The sequence below is a fragment of the Stegodyphus dumicola genome, chromosome X2, assembly GCF_044657685.1.
Source record: "Stegodyphus dumicola isolate Sdum_Otavi_A_Nest chromosome X2, ASM4465768v1".
Taxonomy (NCBI): domain Eukaryota; kingdom Metazoa; phylum Arthropoda; class Arachnida; order Araneae; family Eresidae; genus Stegodyphus; species Stegodyphus dumicola.
The window spans coordinates 46,846,705-46,868,205 of record NC_140781.1 but is presented as its reverse complement, the minus strand read 5'-3'; the positions used below and the strand labels follow the sequence as shown (position 1 = coordinate 46,868,205).

General features: G+C 33.2%; 1 long non-coding RNA gene across 1 annotated transcript in view; it reads left to right on the top strand.

Annotated features, from left to right (window-relative positions):
• Positions 1–3,102: 3,102 nt before the first annotated feature.
• Positions 3,103–21,501, top strand: part of LOC146992743 (uncharacterized) — a 38,540-nt gene continuing 20,141 nt past the window's right edge. The window contains exon 1 of the long non-coding RNA XR_015038940.1: positions 3,103–3,350. This is a non-coding gene — a long non-coding RNA (uncharacterized LOC146992743). The remainder of the gene's footprint in view (positions 3,351–21,501) is intronic.

Sequence of the window (21,501 nt, the reverse complement as noted above, 5' to 3'; positions counted from 1 at the left end):
GAAGGTTAGAAGAAACATTGAACCTGATAACAAGATCCCAAAATGAATTTTGGAAAAGCGTTCCGTGATCTTGAGTCATTAGCGACTGTACTTGTAGAAATTCGAGACGAGATCTGTAAAGAGGCAATCGAAAAGGCTAAGTCTCTTTGCGAAAAATGGGATATTAATACAAGAATCCGTGTTAGAAGACGCCGAAAAATGCCCCGAGAATTGTCTAAAGACGTTGGCCTTTCCGCAGAAAGTGAAATTTCTCGCGTTATGAAGAGCGTTCTTGATCGTCTGCAGCAGGAAATAAACAAGTGATTTACACGACTAAGTGATTTTATCTCCAAATTTGGATTTTTACTGGGCGTTGAAACTTATTAAACAAGCGTAATGTTGATAACGATCTTAAAAAGAATTGTAAAAATTTGGATGAATTTTAAAATACAGATTTTAATGGAACAGAACTCTATGTCAAAATATGTGATTGCAAGATGTTACTCCACAGTAGAAAAGAAATTGAACTCAAAACTCCATTACAGCTTCTTACCTTTATAATATGCTATGAAGAAGATGTTTTTCCAAACCTGATAGTCGCTCTACAAATACTCCTTACTATTTCAGTATCAATTGCTAGCTGTGAACGTTCGTTCAGCAAATTAAAATTAATTTTGACGCATCTACGATCAACGATGGGACAAGATCGCCTAAGTGACCTAGCATTTTTAAGTGTAGAAAAATTTGAAATGATCGACTTTGATGAAGTACTTGACAAATTTGCTTCATCCAAGGCAAGAAAAATATATACAGTAGTAATTAATTGTATTCATTCATTATAATATAATATTATTCATAAATATAGCGACCATATATATATATTAACTTTTAAATTGTTCGAAAATTGTACGTTTTTTTGCAAAATTAAATAAGTATGTAAAATAAATAACATCTTTAACTTATTCTAGATGACCGTATGTCCGATTTTTCTACTGACTGACAGATTTCCGAATCCGATTCCAATCTTGGCTTTTTAACAAGATTCTTTTGTCTCAAATTTAAAGCCTAGCCTGAGCCCGTGTCTCTATATATCTCGAAAAACAGTACGGTATTTTGTAGACGAGTACTTGCAGTGACTATTCGTAATATATTATAGAATATTTTAAGCTAGATACTGTAATCTGTTAATTTTATCTTATATTCTTATTACGAGTATATTCTATATATTACATTACTATATGTTTTTCGGGGGGGGGCGTCAGAAAGGTATCGTGCCCCGGGAGCCAGTTATGCTAGCTACGCAACTGGAACTTTAAGAAAAGGGTTTGAGTGTTACACTAGCCTTAAAGGCAATAAGTAACTTAAAACCATTCATTGAAGAATATAGAAGTGACATCAATTACAAAAGTATTCTTGAGAAAGCCAAAGAACTTAATGAAGAAGTGGATGGAGAGCCGCAATTTAAAACTATTGAAAACGTCCGACGAAGGAAAAAGAAAAGGTCACTTCGATTACGAACATGCTGACAAATCCCCTCTATCTCCAGAAGAGAAGTTTACGGCAAATGTCTTTTTTAGAATTTTGGATATTGCTTGGACATCATTAAATGAAAGATTTGATGCAATGAAAATTCACTGCGATAATTTTTGTTTCCTGGGTAATTTATCAGAAATCGATAATGCAAATTTGAAAATAAAATGCAGTAAATTAGAAAAATTGTCACAGTGGGATGACAATAAACATATTAACGCAGAAGACCTTTATGACGAAATAGTAGCTTCGAAAGACATTTTTACAGCATAAGTCGAAAGCATCTTTCGAAAGATATTTTTTTAGTATGAATGACCTATTCGATACTCTGAACTTAACTGTATCAAACAATTTATGCTTCCCGAACTTGAAGATCATACTGAGAACAACACTACTTAGTATTTCTGTTAGTGTTTGCTAGTAGCGAAACATCATTCTCCAAATTAAAATTGATCAAGACATATTTACGGTCAAATATATCGCAGGAAAGACTCATAAATCTAGCTTTCATTGACATTGAAAATGAAATCTGTCAAGAGATAGATGCAAAGAAATTATAGAAAAATTTGTAAATATGAAATGCCAAAAAATATATTATTCTCGATAACCTGTTAAAAAATCAACAAATGCTTTCTTCAAAACTTCCTTTTCATATACAAAAATTTTTTAAAGGAGGGGGGGCGTGACTTCAGCTATTTTGCAGGCGGGCGCCGGATAACCTTGCGCCGTCGCTGGTTTTCAGACTCCTTCAGAGTATCACGAAAATAGCTGATCGCATCAAAAATTCTAACAGTATCACCGAAGAAACGTTATTAGCCTTCAAAATAGTAGAATAGTAGAATTAACTCTCAAATTCTCAGAAGATAACTAAAAGACCAAGATAATGCCACGCTTTTCAGATTTTCTTTCTTCAAACTTACCGAACTGCAACTAAAACTCGGAAAATGATGATTAAAACAGCGCTACTTCAAAATCTTTCAACAGATGGCGCCACACAAGTCTACTTCTCCTGGAGAACCCGCACTAACTCTTAGTGCACAGGTTAATTCTATTAAGAAATTTACGAACTTTTACAGGTCCTTAGGTGAATGAATAACGTGTAGTGGTAAAAGCCTCCGGGTCGAACACCACTCAACGAATGATACAACCAAGGAAGGGTTCTATTACGAAGCACTTAAGCTTATTGCTTTTATCCCCACGTCATCAAAGAATTATTTTTATCTCCAAAAAGAGGGTTCCTCAAAGAGGTAAAATTTAGTGCTAAATGTTAAATTTAACAAAAGAGTAACTGCCACAGTGAAAAAAGGTAAAAACACTGAAGGACTTAATTTAGTAAATTTTTTGTGTCGAAAAAGGGTGATAAACAATTTTGAGGGGGTTACATCATGAATTTTGACAAGCATCGACGTTTCCTTGATCAAGGGTTATGTGGTGTTAACAACACGAGAGCGGAAACATTCGCGAAAAACTTCATGTCGCAAGTGCTTCCGGTCTGGCAGTACCTCCTACATGCAAAGCCAAGGCTCTAGGGTTTCTTGAACACTCTGACGTCACGAAAGTCGTCTCTCCACTTTGTCAACACCTGCCTCGTGCTCTGGTAGTGTAGTGAACCGACTGTTGTTTGAAAGTGTAGTACGCTGTAGTTGAATATTTTACATTTGCGAATTGTTTTATTTTTTTTTACTATGCCACACAAATGCTGTGTTGCAACATGCAAAGGAAACTACAAGAATGGCCCGAAGGTGGCCGTATTTAGTTTTCCAGCGGAAGAAGAGCTAAAAAAGAAATGGATTTGGAACTGCAAACGACAAGATGGATTCCAGCCTACCAAACATTCAAAGGTAAACATGCATTCCATTTTTAAATTAGAAAATTCCTGAAAAATTAATGCTATTGAAACATAAGTGACTTGAAAATGTTAAACAAAAAATTCCGACTGCAAGGAAAATAACATACTAAAATTCTATCGCATTCAACCAAAGCAAATAAAACGAACTTTTATATTATCGTTTCATTGCTTTCCATACAAGCATGGTTGTGTATTTATTTAATAGGCTGAAATTCCTTTAATACACATTATGAATGGAAATTATTAATGAACTCTTTAATTAATTTATATTTCCCCAGGACCATCCAGATTTTTAACTTGTACATTGGTCTGTGATTCTTTAATCTTGCAGGAATTTTCATTTATGTAATACAGAGCTTATGTTGAATTTTAACGTGATTATAAAATGAATCCTTTTCTCAATAAGTATTTAATGCAAAATCCACCTATCTTATAATGTTCATATAATTTTGATTTATTAGATAAGCATACAAAATGTATCAATATTAAAGACGTTAATTTAAAGTTGTTTTAGATTTAAATATCTAACTGTTTGGTATATTATTAATTGCTCTGATTTAGATTAAGTCCCATTATACCTTTTATATATTTTTTCTTTTTACAGTTGAATGTATGCTATACCCTATTATATTCTAGGAGCGTTTGAGAATGTATTTTGCTCATAGATCGTGTAAACAGGAAATTAATACTAATGATGCAATGTTCTAAATTTTACTAATTGAAAAAACCGTTAAAAAATTAAGAATTATAAGTAAAAGAAAACAAACATATAAATTGAATAGTGTTTCAGCGTAGTTATTTTAATTTCTGGTGTAGGTTACTGGGTGTTAAAATAACCTGCTAAGTAAAATTGCCACATATTGTAGCTTACTAGTTTTCACTGTGCATGGTAGCATAAATCCTGATTAGCTTATTAAAGTGTTCCATACACAAATATAGAGTTTCTTATACCAATAATGCCTAACTTGTTCCTGGCATTAAGTTTTTATCTAAAAGCACTTACTGGTGTTTGATTTATTTGTAGTTGTTGCAGCCGAATGTAAAAATGTTTTATTGTATTAATAAATTATGTAGATTTAAAAAATTTTGAAAAAGTAAAGAAAATCATGTGGAATGTAAGCAATCTAAAAATAAGCAACCCACAGCAATATATTGTCAAACACATGACACATGATTGTGAAATTTTCACTCAAAAATCACATAATAGCCTAAAACATTTGATTTCTGCAAGTGAACTCTTAAATATACAAATTCTTGTTTTTCTCTTTTTTATTTCATTACTTTAGCGCTTATACTTCTCTTAATAATAATAATAATAAAAGGAGCAATGTTTTTTTAATGATTTATGTTTTATGTTCTTAAGTATAAACATACATATGTATACAAGTAAATTTGTACTTCTGATTGTGAACATGTCAGTTCTCAAAATGTTCAGCAAAAGAGCCAGTAAATTTATATCCGAATGCCAGGAGTGAATGCGGATTGCTTTATCCATCAAATTGATGATTAATTATATTCTTTACATAACTGTATTATCAACTTTTTGATTGTACTTCAATAACCAAGTGTTGTCTTCAAATAACTGAAGAGAAAAATATTTAGGATGTAGCAATTATATGTTACTTGATCTGTGCATTTGGCATATGACAAACAACAAACATGTGCTAAGTTTACACTTTCAAAACTTTGCTAAAGCACCCGATGCTCTTTTTAGCTCAAAAGGGTTTTTAATTTTGTTTTGGGATTTTGCCGTTTAAAGTGGATTAAATGGCTGTATCCCTTTTCAAATTATTGCCACCAAATATATCGCTTTGCATTATTTTTAAAGAAATTAAATAACGAAAAATCTACATGTAGCAACACTGTTTGAAATAAAATATTTTCATCTCCAACACACGATTTTTATCTTTTAGTATCAAATATTTTCTGATTTTACTATTGAATTGATTTTATATGGCCTAAATGCAAAGAACGTGATATTTAATAAAGTTTATAATAAAAACAGGAAGAGAAAATTTAACATTGATATGATGAATAAGAAAGGAGTGAAAAAATAGAAAAATGTATGCTAACATTTAAAACCACATCGGGAATTCTAAACATATCCTGCTGTTAAGCTTTTAAAAAATTTGTGGTTGTGTTGTTGAACTGTATGTAGTGCAAATGTAAAGAAAACTATGCTTAATAATAAGGCTAAAAAAAAAAAAAAAAAAAAAAAAAAAAATGTTAGTAGAAGTGAGTGCAAGAGCAGACTGGAAGACTGCGAGGTCAGCGAGAGTGTAAAAAACCCTGATAAACTCTTGCTTGGGTCCACCAGCAGCTGAGCGGCAAAGTTGCTGAACACTGGTCATTCAGTTCGGGGTTTTTTCCAAATGTATACAAGCCAAATTCGTTTAAAGTGTCCTCCACGAAGGCATCCCTTCTCTTAGGTAGATAGCCCTTGAGTGTTTTGCCATGGTTAAATAAAATAAAACCCTTTTGGGTGACCGTTAAAATCTGTATTCTTCCAGATTTCTTTTTTTTTTTTTTTTTTTTCCTTTTCTTTTTTTCCCCCTTTTCTTTTCTTTTCTTTTTTTTTTTTTTTCTTTTTTCTTTTTTTTTTTTTTTAAAGTTGGTAATCTTTAGCATACACATTATACGCTTAGATTAGATTAGACTTATAAGGTCTATGCATGTGTTTAAAAGGATGGCAAAATGCTTACCATTTTATAATTTTTTTAAACTTTAATGCGTGTTTATTTATTTATTATTTTTTGTATTGAAAGCTGTGTGAACTTCACTTCAAACAACATGATGTTCTGAGACAATTCTTCTGAGACAAGCAAGACCTAATCTCATTAAAAATTAATAACCTTAAAGACCTTTTAAGTATTTTAGAGAGCGTAGGCTTATTTGTCTCTAATGTTTCATCTGAAGACAATATTCAACATTACTTACAAATTGTAAGTTAATTGATGACGACCTTAAAAGAGAGAATTCCGCATAAAAGCAATGAAATATATTTTCTCCTTGAGCAAATATCAAACTTTAACTCTGAAAAACAACAATATAGGTATTCAGCAGATTTTTTAATATTTTCTACTTTACTTCACACGATTTGACCACACGCACATAATTTTATTCGAAATTCGGAAAATATTGTTATGCCACATCCATGCACCATACAGAAAATTTTTTCAGATTTTAATAAACATCCAATAAATGAATAATTCAACCAAAAATTCCTAAGTTACATAAAATTTAAATTTCAAGAATTATCAGAAAAAGATCTGCCTGTTATTTTAATGATTGATGAAATCTACCTAAATCAAGCATTTGATTAAAAAGGTGGTAATTTGTGTGGAATGGCATATAATTGTAAAAATGCTGCATCTAGTGCATATGTTTTCATGATTCGTAGCCTGTTATCTGTTTATAAGGATGTTGCACATATTCTGCCAGTGAAAACAGTGCAGATAACTTGCATATTTATATTTAAAAAATTGTAGTGGGATTAGAAAATATTGGGTTTAAAATTATTGCTGTTGTCACCGACAATAATTCAATTAATAAAAAGGCTATGTGGTAATTAATAAAAAGGTATTAATAAAACCACTAATGAGAGGTTATTAAGGATGGTTCGATTGAACCTCTCTACCATGCCGTCCGACTGGGGATGTAATGGCGTCGTTTGGGTTTTGTCAATATGCCGAGTAGTTTACATAGTTCTTTGATTACTGCCGAAGTAAAATTCCTTCCCTGATCTGAATGTAACTGAAAGAGGCCCTTCGAACCTGGAAATCCAGTGCTGTATCACAACCTCAGCTACTGTGACAGCCTCTTGATCAGGAATAGGATACGCTTCAGGCCACTTGGTGAAGTAATCAATGACAACGAGTATGTATTTGTTGCCATCTGCAGTTCGTGGCAGAGGTCCCAAGATGTCAAAGGCGATACGTTCAAACGGCGCACCTACGTTGTAACGTTGCAGCTTGCCTCGGCTGCGTTTCCTCGGTCCTTTCCGACCTGCACAGGCATCGCAAGATCGGCACCACTTTTGCACGTCATCCTTTGCATTATTCCAGTAAAAGCGCTCACGAACTCTCTGCAAGGTCTTCATTATTCCAAAATGACCTCCTGTTGGGCTGTTATGTAGTTCTTTAAGGACATCAGGAATCCGGGATCTGGGAAGTATCAGCTGCCATCGGAACGTCTTTCCATCATCCGATTCGAATTTCCGGTATAAGACGCCGCTTCGAATGGGAAGTGAATCCCAGAGTGCCCAATATTGTTTTGTTGTAGGACTACAGATAGAAATGTCCTGCCAGGTAGGTTTTCTGTTTGATGACTCCATTAAATCAATTATGGGTTTAATGTCGCGATCTTCCAGCTGGTCTTTCCTGACTTCATCATCACTCCACGGTTCTCGATCAGCCGATGTTGATATTGTAATTTGTCTTGCGACGGGAGTCAGCAGCTCGTATTTCGCTTCGACCCTGGAACAATATCGGCAGCTTTCTGGGCAAGGTCGTCTAGACAGGGCGTCGGCGTTCCCGTGTGATGATCCTTTACGATGACGGATAGTGATGTCATATTCTTGGAGTCTCTGTATCCACCTGGCTATTTGACCCTCAGGATTCTTGAAATTTAAAAGCCAGACCAATGAGGCATGGTCCGTGCGGAGGAGGAATTTTCTCCCGTATAGATAATGATGGAAATGTTCTACGGCTTTGACTATGGCGAGCAACTCTTTCCTAGTAAGTCCTTTCCTAGTAAGACAGTAATTCCTCTCCGGTTTAGATAGGCACTTGCTCCAGTAAGCTACTACACGTTCTTGGCCGTCTATTTCTTGGGACAAAACAGCACCGACACTTTCATTGCTCGCGTCCGTGTCGAGAATAAATGGTCAGTCGAGCTGAAGATACGTCAGGATTGGAGCAGATATTAAAGCTTCCTTTAAGTTGTTGAATACATCCTCGCATTCCTTTGTCCACGAGAATCTTTGCTTGCTCTCTGTCAGCTTCTGAAGGAGTCTTGCGATGGAAGAAAAGTCCTTCACGAATCTCCTATAGTAGGTGCAAAGCCCTAGGAAGCTTCTCAACTGATGGACATTTTAGAGACGTTTCCAGGATTTAACGGCTGACACCTTTTCAGGGTCCGTGCACACACCTTCTGCAGAGATGACATGTCCCAGGTAAGTCACTTCTTTTCTGAACAATTTGCATTTAGCGGGACTCAGCTTCAGATTGGCTTCTTTCAGTTTCTGAAGCCCCTTTCTAAGATTTTCTAGACGTTCTTAAAATCTTTCTAGATGTTCTTTCTGACGATGATGATGTCATCCAAGTATATCAGACAGGCTTCGTAGGAAAGACCTTTCAAAACAGTCTCCATGGAGGCGTTCGAATGTTGCCGGCGCATTACACAGTCCAAACGGCATCACCTTGAATTGCCAAAGCCCTTGTCCCGTAGTAAATGCCACCTTTTCTCGGTCATCAGGATGTATTTTTACCTGCTAACACCCACTATTTAAATCAAGTGTTGAAAACCACTTGCTTCCAGAAAGAGTGTCTAGAATGTCGTCAATTCTAGGAAGAGGGTAACTGTCTTTCTTCGCAATCTCATTCAACCGGCAATAGTGAACGCAAAATCTTGTTGAGCCATCTTTCATTCTGACGAGGACGATGGGAGATGCCCATGGACTTGCTGAAGACTCGATGACATCGCTTTCTTCGATATCCTTTAAAATGTCCGTACCTCTTCCTGTTTAGCAATCTGTAGACGTATTGGGTGTTGCTTGATTGGTGGATGATTGCCAGTTAAGATTCTATGTCGCTTCAAATTGGTTCGACTCACGTCAGAAAACGAGCGGGAGAAAACAACTTGAAGATCTTTAATGACGCGATCGGCAGCATTCCTCTCTTCATCGTTTAATTGCGCATTCTGCAATAACTCCGATGTAATGCTCTCTGAGGACACGGATTCTGTGATGTTACTCTTTCTTTCAACGCTGGTTACTGGAGTACATGCTGCAACAACTTCACCTTTCTTAATAACTCTAGCCTTTTCAGTTACATTGGCAAGTCTCACGGGGATAAACGTTCTCGATAGGTCGAGGAGTGTTGAGGCTACTAGTACTTCTTTCGGGCTATTACAGTTATTGGGATATTCTATGATACTGTAACGGAAATTTCTATTTTAGGCTATGGATCCAGGAAGTAAAAACTCGGTTCTGTCGGGTATTGTGATATAGTCTTGAGCTATGATTTTGTGGATAGATTTCACACCTTCATCATTAATTCAGAATAGGGCTATGTCTTCAGATGTAGAATGCAATTCGTTATATTTAAAGTCTAAGGAAGAAATTGTATTTCCTTGTGAAGTCCAATCCGAGTATGCAAGGATTTGTAATCTCTGCTACATATGCCGTGTGATGGTAGGCGGCACTTCCAAACGTGATGTTAACGTTTAATTTTCCATCAATGTCGATTTTATCTCCGGACACGGTCTGGAGGGTAACGCAGCGCGGCGTCCAGATTTGTGTGTGTGATTATTGCAAAGCCTCGAGAGCTATTTGCCTATGGGAGGAATGCCTTCGTGGAGAACTTTCTAAGGGAAACTGGCTCGTATACACGTTATACATGGGGAAAACCACAAAAACGCCCATGCAGCCAGCCCGTTCGCGGGATTCGAAACTCGGACCGAAGTACCAGTGTTCAGCGACGTTACCGCTCGGTCGCTGATGGGCCTTCGGCGTCCAGATGAGATTACCTTTTAGTTGTTGAAATCTTTTCGAATGATGGTAACATTGGCTCCTGTGTATATTGTCACATTACAAGGAACTCCATTGATATGTCCCATTATAAAAAGTCCGTTACTGCCTCTACTTACTGCAGAAATCTGAAGCGCTTTCAACTGGGGCTTTTCATTATCCGGCAACCTCCGCCGCGCAAGATGGCCATTAATTAGTTTCCCTCCTTCTTGCTAGGAATGGTCTTAACATCTGTAACCTGGGGTGTTCTGCAGTTTGTTCGTATGTGTCCTTCAGCTCCATAGTTCAAGCATTTTACGGTCGGTTTCTTTTCCCTGGTATTTCTTCTCTCAAGACATTGAGTTTGTCTGGTTATATCGTCTAGACGAACAGTGACTTGATCCCTTGGCTCCTGAGAAGCTCTGATTGGGTGGCGGTCTCTACGAGTTGCTTACTGGGCTGCCTCGAATTTCATGGCGTACACTAGAGCGCTTTTTTAAATTTTTAACATCCGCCATTCGTAGAGCTTTCTGTATTTCAGGATCCCGGATGCCGTCGATAAAGTATTGCAGGGACAGGATTTCCCTTGTTTCTGTCTGGTACTCCGAAAAGGAACAGCCTTTCAACATCTGTGGCGAGCTTCTGAAGTGTTTCGGTAGGCTTCTGTTGACAAGATTTTAATTGAAGCCTGCTGTGGTCTTTTAAACACTTATCCCCAAAGCGCAGCTCCAACGCGCCGGGCAGAGCTTCGAAATTTAATCTTTTGTTTTCGGGAAGAGTCTGAAGGATATCCACTGCGTCTGCTCTTAAAGAAGGGGCGAGATGACAGGCCTTAGCTTGGGAATCCCATCCATTCGCATCCGCCACGACGGAAAATTGTGTCTTATACACTTGCCAGGAGGCCTTCCCATCATATGTAGATAGTTTCAGAACGGGACGAGCAGGCATCGGTAAAAATTTAATTCCCTCAGAATTGCTTCCTTCTGTCGCTATGCTCTTCTGTAAAGTGTCAACTACTTTGGCAACAGCAGCAGAAACCCTTTCCTCAATTTGTTGTTGGACGGCAAAAACTCTTTCCTTGAATTTCTTCAACTTTGTCTTCAACTGTATCTAGTCTTCCTTCCATAGCCTCGAACTTGTTTCTATTATGCAAGTAATTTCTCTCTTCGTTTCCTCTTGACCTACTTTCATTTCCCCTTTAACAGCTTTCATCTCGCTTTTAACGGATTCTTCCATCTTTTCCTGACTAGACTTCATTTCCTCTTTAACGGATTTTATCTTTTCTTTAACAGTATCTTTCATCTCTACTTTAAATACAACAAAGGCTGCCACGAATTGCCTTAACTGTTCTTCCATCGCTCTTGTGATTGGCATTCAATATCCCACTTCTGACACCAAAAATTGTTGCGTGCGTACGGGTTCGTTATGAATTGAATGCACAAGTCCGATGAAAAATGAACAAAATTTATTATTATCACAACAAATAAAACAAAATGCTTCAATTTCCTCAGATATTCGTACAGTATTACAATATCTCACAGTAGTTACCTTTTAACTACTCAAACGTTCAAAAGAACTTAATTTTAAAAAAAGCTAGAGAAAGCTAATCCGCGAATTCGCTACAGTCAACAAAAGCAGTTTTCTCAACAAACTCTTAAAACAACAACTAACTAAAATAATGAATTAAGGGGTTTTCATGCCGCTTATATAAGCTTTTCAGATGCGAGAGAATTTTCTGGTATTTCACGAAATCAAAAAGAGTTATTTATTTATGATATGAGGAATATATGTGATACAGAGTTAAATGTGGAATTATACGAAGAATTTTATTCACGAGATGAAGCTGATATTTTGCTAGATGAACTATCAAATTATGATTTTAAAAATATTAGTTTTGAAATTAATGGGACTCAATATGTTCCACGAAGAAAAGTACTCGGTTTTGGTGATGAAGGACTTAGTTACGAATTCTCTGGAACGAGCATTTGTGCAGAACCATGGACTCAAACTCTTCTAAATGTAAAAGATTATGTTGAAACGATAACTGGCAAAAAATATAATTTTGCTTTATTGAACTATTATCCTGACAGAGTGGCGAAAATTTCAACGCATAAAGACAATGAAACTTGTCTCGAACCTGAAAGTGATATACCTATCATCAGTTTAGGTGCAAAACGTCAAATGGTATTTACCAGGCGAAATTTCACATCTCGAAGCGTGGACTTAACTCATGGAACTCTCCTTGTAATGAAACCCCCAACGAATCAATTTTGGATGCACGGAATACCCTCTCAACCTGACGTTAAAGATCCTAGAATTAGTATCACATTCCGAAACATAAAAATTTCGAAAATTAAAAAACGACGCTTGGAAGATAATGAGGATGAACTTCCAGAGGATGACTGGTTTGCCCACTATATGAAATCTGTTCCTGAAAATATCTTCATGCCGAATAATCGAGAACAGAAAAAAGAAAGTTCGAAATTGATTGCACAGTGGACTCTTGGTTGGGGATATTTTGTGTCCATGAATCAGTTTGAAAACAGAATGAACATTCATCTACGTGAATGTGTGGAACAAAATAAAATATTATACCCTACTACACGCGGTGTTGTTATAACTCCTGCAACATGGCAAGAATTTTCCTCAAAAATATATGAATTTAATCTTGTCTATACGAGTGCCAGCATCATTTGTAATAATGAGTTGGTAGTTTTCAACAAAGAAGGTGAGTGTATTTTTCAACAAGTTTTTAAACAAGATGAAAATTCTTTTAAACTAAAACCTACATACCTAAAAGTAAACTGTGATATTTTAAAAAAATTGAAAGAAATTATTCCTGATGTATCTAATACTTTATATAAAAGTATTTTTGAAATTATTTTACCGTTGCAAATCAAATGTAAAAACAATTGTTCGGATGTGGTAAGTGATGATGATGAACTTTTTAAAGAACTCATAAACTCTATCAAAACTGAATTAAATTCAGTGATTAAAAAACTATTTAAATGCGAAGGTTGCATTGTAAATCATCCTTCACAAACAAGACACGATTGCATTATAATAAGTGTTGATGATAGAATTAAATATATTGGTGAAGATGTATTTTTATGTATTAATTTAAAAAATATAAGAGATTCTTTAAGGCAGAAAAAAATTTTTCATTTATTTTGTGATAGGTTTTTTGAATCGAAATGTTATGAAGATTATAAAAATGCACTAATATAAGTACAGCTATTCTATTTAAATTTCTGTCTTTGGTTGATGTTATGACTATTTTTTTTTCCTTATGCTTTTTTTTTAATAGAAATATTTTGAAATTTTAGTTTTAATTTTAAAGCAAACATGTATATCAAATGTCAGTAAATGGATATTGTTGTTAATTTGATATTAACTAATGTAAGAAAATTCTAAGTATATTTTATGTATAATACAGAAACTTGTTCTTTGGAAATAAATGAATGTATTTAAATAGAAAAGCTTCTTGGTGAAATGAATGTATTTTTATTTTTTATAACAATTTTTTTTTAGTATTATATGTTTACAATGCAGTATATGCTTCAAGTGATTCACTCGTGTTGAAGATTTAAGAGTTTATGAAGCGATTATTCGCTGAACTTATGTGATATATTTGCGAGGTTTCTTGAATACGAGTAATCTGAAGAGATATTTGAAATCTCATGAATGAAACATCAGATGTAGTGTATGTCCTAAGAAATTTAAGTTTATAGTTTGAAAAGTCGCGAAGCTTCTCGTCTTAGAATTTTGTAGTGAATAATCGCAAGTTCTTTTCATGTAAAAAGGATATGAAAACTTATAAAGTTACTTTTAAGAGTAAATCATGATAAAAAATATTTAGTGAGCATAAGAATTTAAAACAATATGAATCTTTACATCGTATTGAATGTTCGGAGATTTTTTCAAGTAAAACAGAATTTGAAGAAAATCTCACGAACCTTTTTTTTTTTTTCCTTTAATTTTGCCGGTGTCAAAAGAAACAGAAATATGCTGATGATGATGTTTTGAAACAGCATGATGCTTCTCTTCTTATAAATTGCATCCATTGTTTACAAGTGTTTAAAAGAAAATGTGATCTCTTACACCCCATTCGAATGCGACATGGTTTGATGCGAATCTTGCAAAAACGAAGAAACGTTGACATCGTTAATACATGCAAGTCTTCTAAAATCGCAAGTCTTGATAGTATCTTCGCAATTGAATCGATTTTCTAGAACATAGAAAATAATCATGTCTTAGATGTACTTCTTGAATATATAAAATTGTAGTTAGTAGGGAAAAAAATGAGTTATGGTGTAGTGTTACACTGAGTTATGATATCGGTGTTTGAAATGGTAATCAATAGTTACATTTAAAATGTGTCGTGAGTGTGAAAATGCAGAAATAAAAGAGCTTTGGCGAATTTAATAAATGTGGTTCAATGTGGTTGATGGGAAAATTTGTTCCATGTGAATTAAATAGTGCAAGATATGAATCTCTTTCTCTCAACAGTTAATTATTCAATTGTAAGACAATTAAACATTGAATATATATGCATATAGTACATGTAATGATTAATATTACATTGATTAATGTAAATAACTGATGATATGTGTATTAGCATAGTGAATGTTCACTTTTATGAAGTTCTAAGCATTACTTTAAGTATCATTCATAAAACTTTTATCTCATATATACAAACATGACAATATCTATTGAGTTTTCGTTTGTTCTTTGGAATGTATGAAAGTTTAAATATTTTTTTTAATTTAATGTAGATTGGAGTAAAATATCTGTATCTTTCTTCATTTCAATCGGTAATATCTGTATGCTGGTAAAGGTATGTATGTTCGTAAGAGTTATACTGTGTCACATTTTTGACAATCTTTCATTCATATTAGCTAATAACAGAATTATTGAAGTTAGTAAAGTAATGAAAATCAACGTTATTGAAAGAAAACTCTAAAAGCATTTACATTTCCAGAAATATATCAAAGTTCCTTTTCTTAAAAACAGCCTTTCCTTAAAAACAGCAGGTGTATCGTAGTTTTTATTTCTATTTCGTTAAAAGCTGAACTTGTAAAATAAAAATTTTCTATTAGTGTAAGGTAAACAAAAAAGAAAAAAAAATCAAGAGACAATCCGTATCATGAATGAAATTCAAGTCTTACATCGGATTAAAAAGAAATATTCTGAATCTAAATGTTTATGCCTATTTAGCACAAAATGTGTTTATTTGTGTTATAAATTTAACTAAAACCATTCTTATAACAGTATGTTGCCTTTAAACTGGGTAAAAGTGTTAAGTATATATTTTCTGATGGTATTGATATACTTGTCAAAGAAGTTCTAGAAACCTCAAATGTCGAAAGAGCATATGATAAGAGTCTCCTTTCCTGTTGCTACGTCAGTTACAGGTTAAGGGGTGGCTTGAATGGATAAAGGTAATGTTTGTACAAAAATATAGTAGTTCTATTTTGAATTGATAAATAATTCGCTTTTTGTCAATTAAGGAAACTTGTAGTATTATTAAACAGAAAGTCAGTGAAAGACATTGTATTTGCGTAGTGAATTATGAAGGTACTGAAAGGTAGTAAAGAAGGTGAATTAAAGAATTAATTTGAACAAATAAGGTAAGGCTATCATTAAAAGAAAAACTGTTCAAAAGATGTATGTTAGAATTAAAAGTAAGATGTTAAAATTTAAAAAGATGTAGCAGAGTAAAACCAAAGAATACTGGTAATTTCCATCTGGAAAACTGTAATTTGAGTACGATATTGAAAAAGTTGGTTTTAAGAATTTCTTTATGCATGTGATGTAAAACAATTGCTAGTTTATCATGAGTGCTGACATAGATGCAATTAGTGCAGGAAAAATAGTAAAATTAGTATAGTCAGTGTCTCTAAAACATGAAAAAAATAATAGTGTGAGCAGTGTAAATTCATTTTAAGTACTGAAATATGACATAGACTAAATATCAGAAAATGTAAGAAATATTTTGGTATGTGTAGATGAAACACTGAACGTGGTTGTAAAATTAGAAATGAAAATTATCAACACACTTAAAGGTAATCGGGATTTAAAACTAAACATGATGTTAGAAACTTTGAAGACCATAAAACTACATGAGAAAGAAATGCATTTAGATATAAATGGTATTAAACTGTAAAGTTGTGAATGGAAATTTCTGAGTAAAACCTGTAGATGATCTATTATGATCGGAGAATAAAACAAGTATTTTAAAAATTGAAAGGAAATGTTTGAATATGGAGTAAATGAAAACAATTCATATCGTCAAAATGAATAAAAGGGATAAAATGTTGGAATTACGAGTGATGAGACGGAAATAAAAACATTATAATAAATAAGTTAAACTAGAATTAAGAAATACAAACACAGAAGGGAAATCGTGAACGTAAAAAAAGCAATTAAGAGTTATAGACTTAAGTTTTAAAAAAATATTCGATAATGTAAGGAAGATATTAAACATGTGAAAGAAATTAGAAATTCTGTAGAAAATTTAGTAAAAGAACTAAGATCACGAAAAATAAACGTTTCTTTTTAAATAGAATTTCAAACCCTAAGTTAAAGTGTGTATAGAATACTAGAATGGTTTAAAAAAAGTAAATGAAGTTAAAATTCAGAATATATTGAACATTATAACGTTAAAAAAAGTGTGAAATTGCATCTAAAATTAAGTAGTGTAACAAATAAACAGCATGTGCGGGAACGTTTGTGAAATATAACATATAAGTTAAAAATCAGGGTATGCTGAAATTTATGAAAGGTATGAAAAAAAATAGTATGTGGAAATTAAATAAAATATTACAAATTAGAAACGTTAAGTATTAAAAAAATATGACAGTAAATGAATATGTTATTATGAACCAAAAACCTAAGAAATAAGTTAAAGTTTCATGGAAAACTAGAAAGGATAAAAGTATCAGAATAAAATTGAGTAATAAAAACAAATTATCTTGTAGTTTCATTTTCATGACATGATGAACTATCATTAAAGGAAAGTCTTTTTTATATTTGTTTCTTTTACATTGTTTTCAGAGTCGCGCATTGAATAATTTAACACGACTTATAAATATATTTCTAAAACACATAATTCACTTTTTCGTCAAGAGAGGGCAGCATCGCCATTTCATCAAAATTAAGATGCAGAAAATATTTCCCGTTGCCAATTTTTAAAAAACTAACTTTAAATGAAAAGCAGGAGGTCTACAACTCAACCAGCAGTCTACCAACACCTCGACTCTACTCGTGACCACGCCTCCTAGTGTGATGACGTTGCCTTTGGCCCCGCCCTCTGTGTGATGTCATTGACCACGCCCACACCTCACACCTCGTGCAGCAGAACCCATATTTTTTATCTACTACTGCCTTAATTGCTCTTCCATCGCTCTTGTTATTGGCATTCAATATCCCACTTCTGACACCAAAAATTGTTGCGTGCGTACGGGTTCGTTACGAAATGAATGCACAAGTTCGATGAAAAATGAACAAAAATTTATTATTATAACAACAAGTTCGATGAAAAATGAACAAAAATTTATTATTATAACAACAAGTACGCTTAAATTTCCTAAAGTATTCGTGCAGTATTACAATATCACACTGTAGTTATCTTTTAACTACTTAACCGTTCAAAAGAACTTAATTCAAAACAGCTAAAGAAAACTAATCCGCGAATTCGCTACAATCAACAAGAGCAGTTTTCTAAATAACAACAAACTAAGCAACTACTACGAACTGAGAGGTTTTCCTCCTCTTATAAGATTTTAAAATCACGTGCTAAAATTTTCTAGTACTTTCTGGAAATCAAAAGGAGATACTAAATCAGAAGTCAAACAACAAAAATCAGCGTTATATTTACCAAATTTTCACAGGACTAGTTTCGATGGTTTTACCGAACCACCATCTTCAGCTGCAAAACCGCAAAAAACCGCAAAATTTTGCGGTTTTGCAGCTGAAGATGGTGGTTCGGTAAAACCATCGAAACTAGTCCTGTGAAAATTTGGTAAATATAACGCTGATTTTTGTTGTTTGACTTCTGATTTAGTATTTATTCGGCGTGTTATTGTGTCTTAATCAAAAGGAGATATTTATTTATTTAATGTTAAATGCACGTGCTCTTGTAGTTTTAATTTTCCGGCTTAGCTTTCTTTTAATATTCGTCACGCGCTGCACTGCGCGAGAAATAAAACCATTTAATTTATAATTGAACTAACATTAGCTTTTTAAATACCAAATTCGTAACACTACTAAGTTATTTTTTCTCAAAAGGATTTGCTGTAATAAAAAGTAAGTAGCATGAAGTTGCCTAAATAAACATTTACTCCCCTTTTTCTCACTATAATACATGGTGTCATTTTCTATTATTTCTAGTTATAATTGTACTGGTAGAAAAATTTCAGGTAAAAAATAAGTCTTTTTTTTTAATGCGTTTTGCACCCTAGTTGTGCTACTTTCTTAATAAAGATCTGAAATTATTCTGAAAACTTTAAATCTTACCTTAACACTAAACTCCTCATTCCTTACAATTCTAAAAATTCAGGGCATTTGATCTATTTAGATGTTTTAAAAGTTTCTTATGATTATCCTGATAAAAAAAAATTCCAGTAAGTGCATATCAGTTATACAACTTCATATTTATCATTTGCTAAAAAATTCTTAGATAAGTTACAATTAAATGATTTTTAGGAACAAAAATTTACTAGTTACAAGAAAATTATATATGTACATATTAAACAAAAGGGATGTTACAGACATTAAACGATAAGAATGAAACTTGAGAATTTTGGATTCCAAACAAGTGTAAAGTTTGTTGAATTTTTGCAATTTTCCTTTTTTGTTATTGAGAAAGATGCAATTACATATTCTTCAAAAATAGGAATCTAATTGAAAAAGCTTAAATGTATGGAATTTTTTGCGTCTATATTGAAAATTAACACTGAATAAATACCAATATATGCTCAAAAATAGTATTCAAATCATATTCCAGGTTTATTATATGTTACGAAATTCAATCCTACAGTAAAGTGAACAAGATCAAAACCGGAAAATTACTAAACAAATATGTGTAAATAGCAAATGTTGTTAAAAACTGATATTGCAAAAATAAAACATGATTAATAAATTTAGGATTAGGGATCTTTAGTTTTAATCAACTGTTAACTTGTCATTATGCCTTATTGTTGCCTTTTTATTAAGGAAGAGGATATTTAGTAAAATATATATTCAAAAAACAAACCAACAACAGCCAGATCTTAAACGTGTATTTTATTACCACCACCACCACCACCATGTTAAATCAATTTCTGTTCTATTATTTTAAGTGTAAAATTATTTAAGAAAAGTCAAGATACGTATTTGAAATTAGGAAATGCAGTTGACGAAGGGCAAATCGGATATACATATTTATTTATTTAAAACCAAATGATGTAAGCCTTCTGCAAGGGGGGGACTACGTTTCATTTTCTCTCGTCTTAAGGGAATAACAGCGATAAGTGGCTTCATGTGGCAACCATGCTGTCTGTAGATAAGGACGACTGTAGTGACGTAGTGTCAGCTGTGCCGTGGCTTTGTATGTAGGAGGTACTGGCCCCAGCCACCACTCCAAGCTCTTAATGGGCACGACTTGCGATGTCATATAGTGACGAACATAATTCTCCGCGGCATTTTTGCTCACCAAAAGCTTGAGCACGAGGCCGTTTTAGCGCTAAAACGGGTGAAGCGATAGATGACGATAGAATAATTTGCCATAAATGCGAAAAAATTACAAAAATAAAAAGCAGCTTCAGAAACATACTGCTAATATACATGGTATTAGAAAAAAAGTTACAATTCGATGTGCAGTCGATAACTGTTTAGCAATATTTTTTGTTATTAGATGAATATCGAAGTCATTTAGCAATAAACACTTTTCATTAGATATAAAAGTTAAGAAACAAGCCAATAATGCATAAAAAAAAAGCATGATAACTTCAATTGACAAAATCAAACAAACGATGTTATACGTGCTTTAAAAATATCTTATTACTTTATCTAATTTTTACCAAAAATGAAGAGAAATTAATGCCTAGAATTAGAAAGTAAAAAATTAATCTGACTACGAACAATTTTGATTCCAAACAATATCTGTTTAACAAACAATTAACCACTTGCGCTATGACTAAACTTCACGGTTGCGGTGCCATGTGCTACAATATAACAAGCGGTACAGTGTCTCATTTACGCCGCTCCGCATCTGCGAGTGCAATCTAGAGCTGTAACTCGAGAAATAAACAATCTCGTTGTTAGGCGACGTGTGCACCACGTTATTGTCATTTTTGCGCGCGGTTTGAGACAAAAGCATCTCGACATGCATGGCACGTCTTTTTAGCGCAAGTGGTTAATAAATAAAAGGAAGGTTATTTAGTTAACAAAGAGTTCCTTTTTATGAAGAAATAATTAGCTTTTACATTTATATCGCTTTTAAAAACACTTTTTTTTGCAAAATAAACCGCTAGTTCATGAAAATTGCGGCAAACAAGATTATTCTACACGGTAAGACTTAAGTGCTATTTGTTGACGTTGCTGAAGAAGCAAATCTTTTAATGTCTCCTGCTAAATGAAATTATACAATGTATTTCCTAAATATCAGTATAGCGCTACGAATTGCACTGAACTGCTAAGCCAAACGGTATTTACGCATCATAAAGTTTTATCGATTCCAATTAACATTTAACAATTTAAATTAAAAGTGGCGACATATTTTCTTATACTGTTATGTTTGTTTTAATTTCAAATATTCTGTTACACTGCACAAATTCACATTAACACAGGACATGACCAAGGCCAAAGTAATATAAGTTCCCCTTGACATAACTCAAACGAAACATCATACTAGATAAAATTTGATTATATTAAATAATAATAATAATTTAATAAATACACATGAAATAATTTAAATAAAAGCACATAATTATGTGATTATTTTAACTAATTAATGATTTTTAGTAATTAGTAATGCAATATTTCATCAGACCGGATAATTAAATAAATACCAGTATAAAAAGTATACACATAATTATGTAATTAAATACTGCATCGGAGCGGATAATTAAATAAATACTAGTATAAAATTAATGATTTTATTAATGTAACTAATTATTTATTATGATAAGCGATTATTTTATAATATGGCCACCGTCTTCACCCATATAATACATGTGTGTATGTATAATGTGTAATGCTTATATGTGTAATGAGATGATCGTGCCTATCATTATGTAATTAATTATGTATTATTATATAATATTTCTATAATTATTCACATTATTTAAGTAATATGATTCATTAGTAATGTGTAATTAATGAGTTATCTTTCTAAGGGAAACTGGCTCGTATACACATGAGGAAAACCACGAAA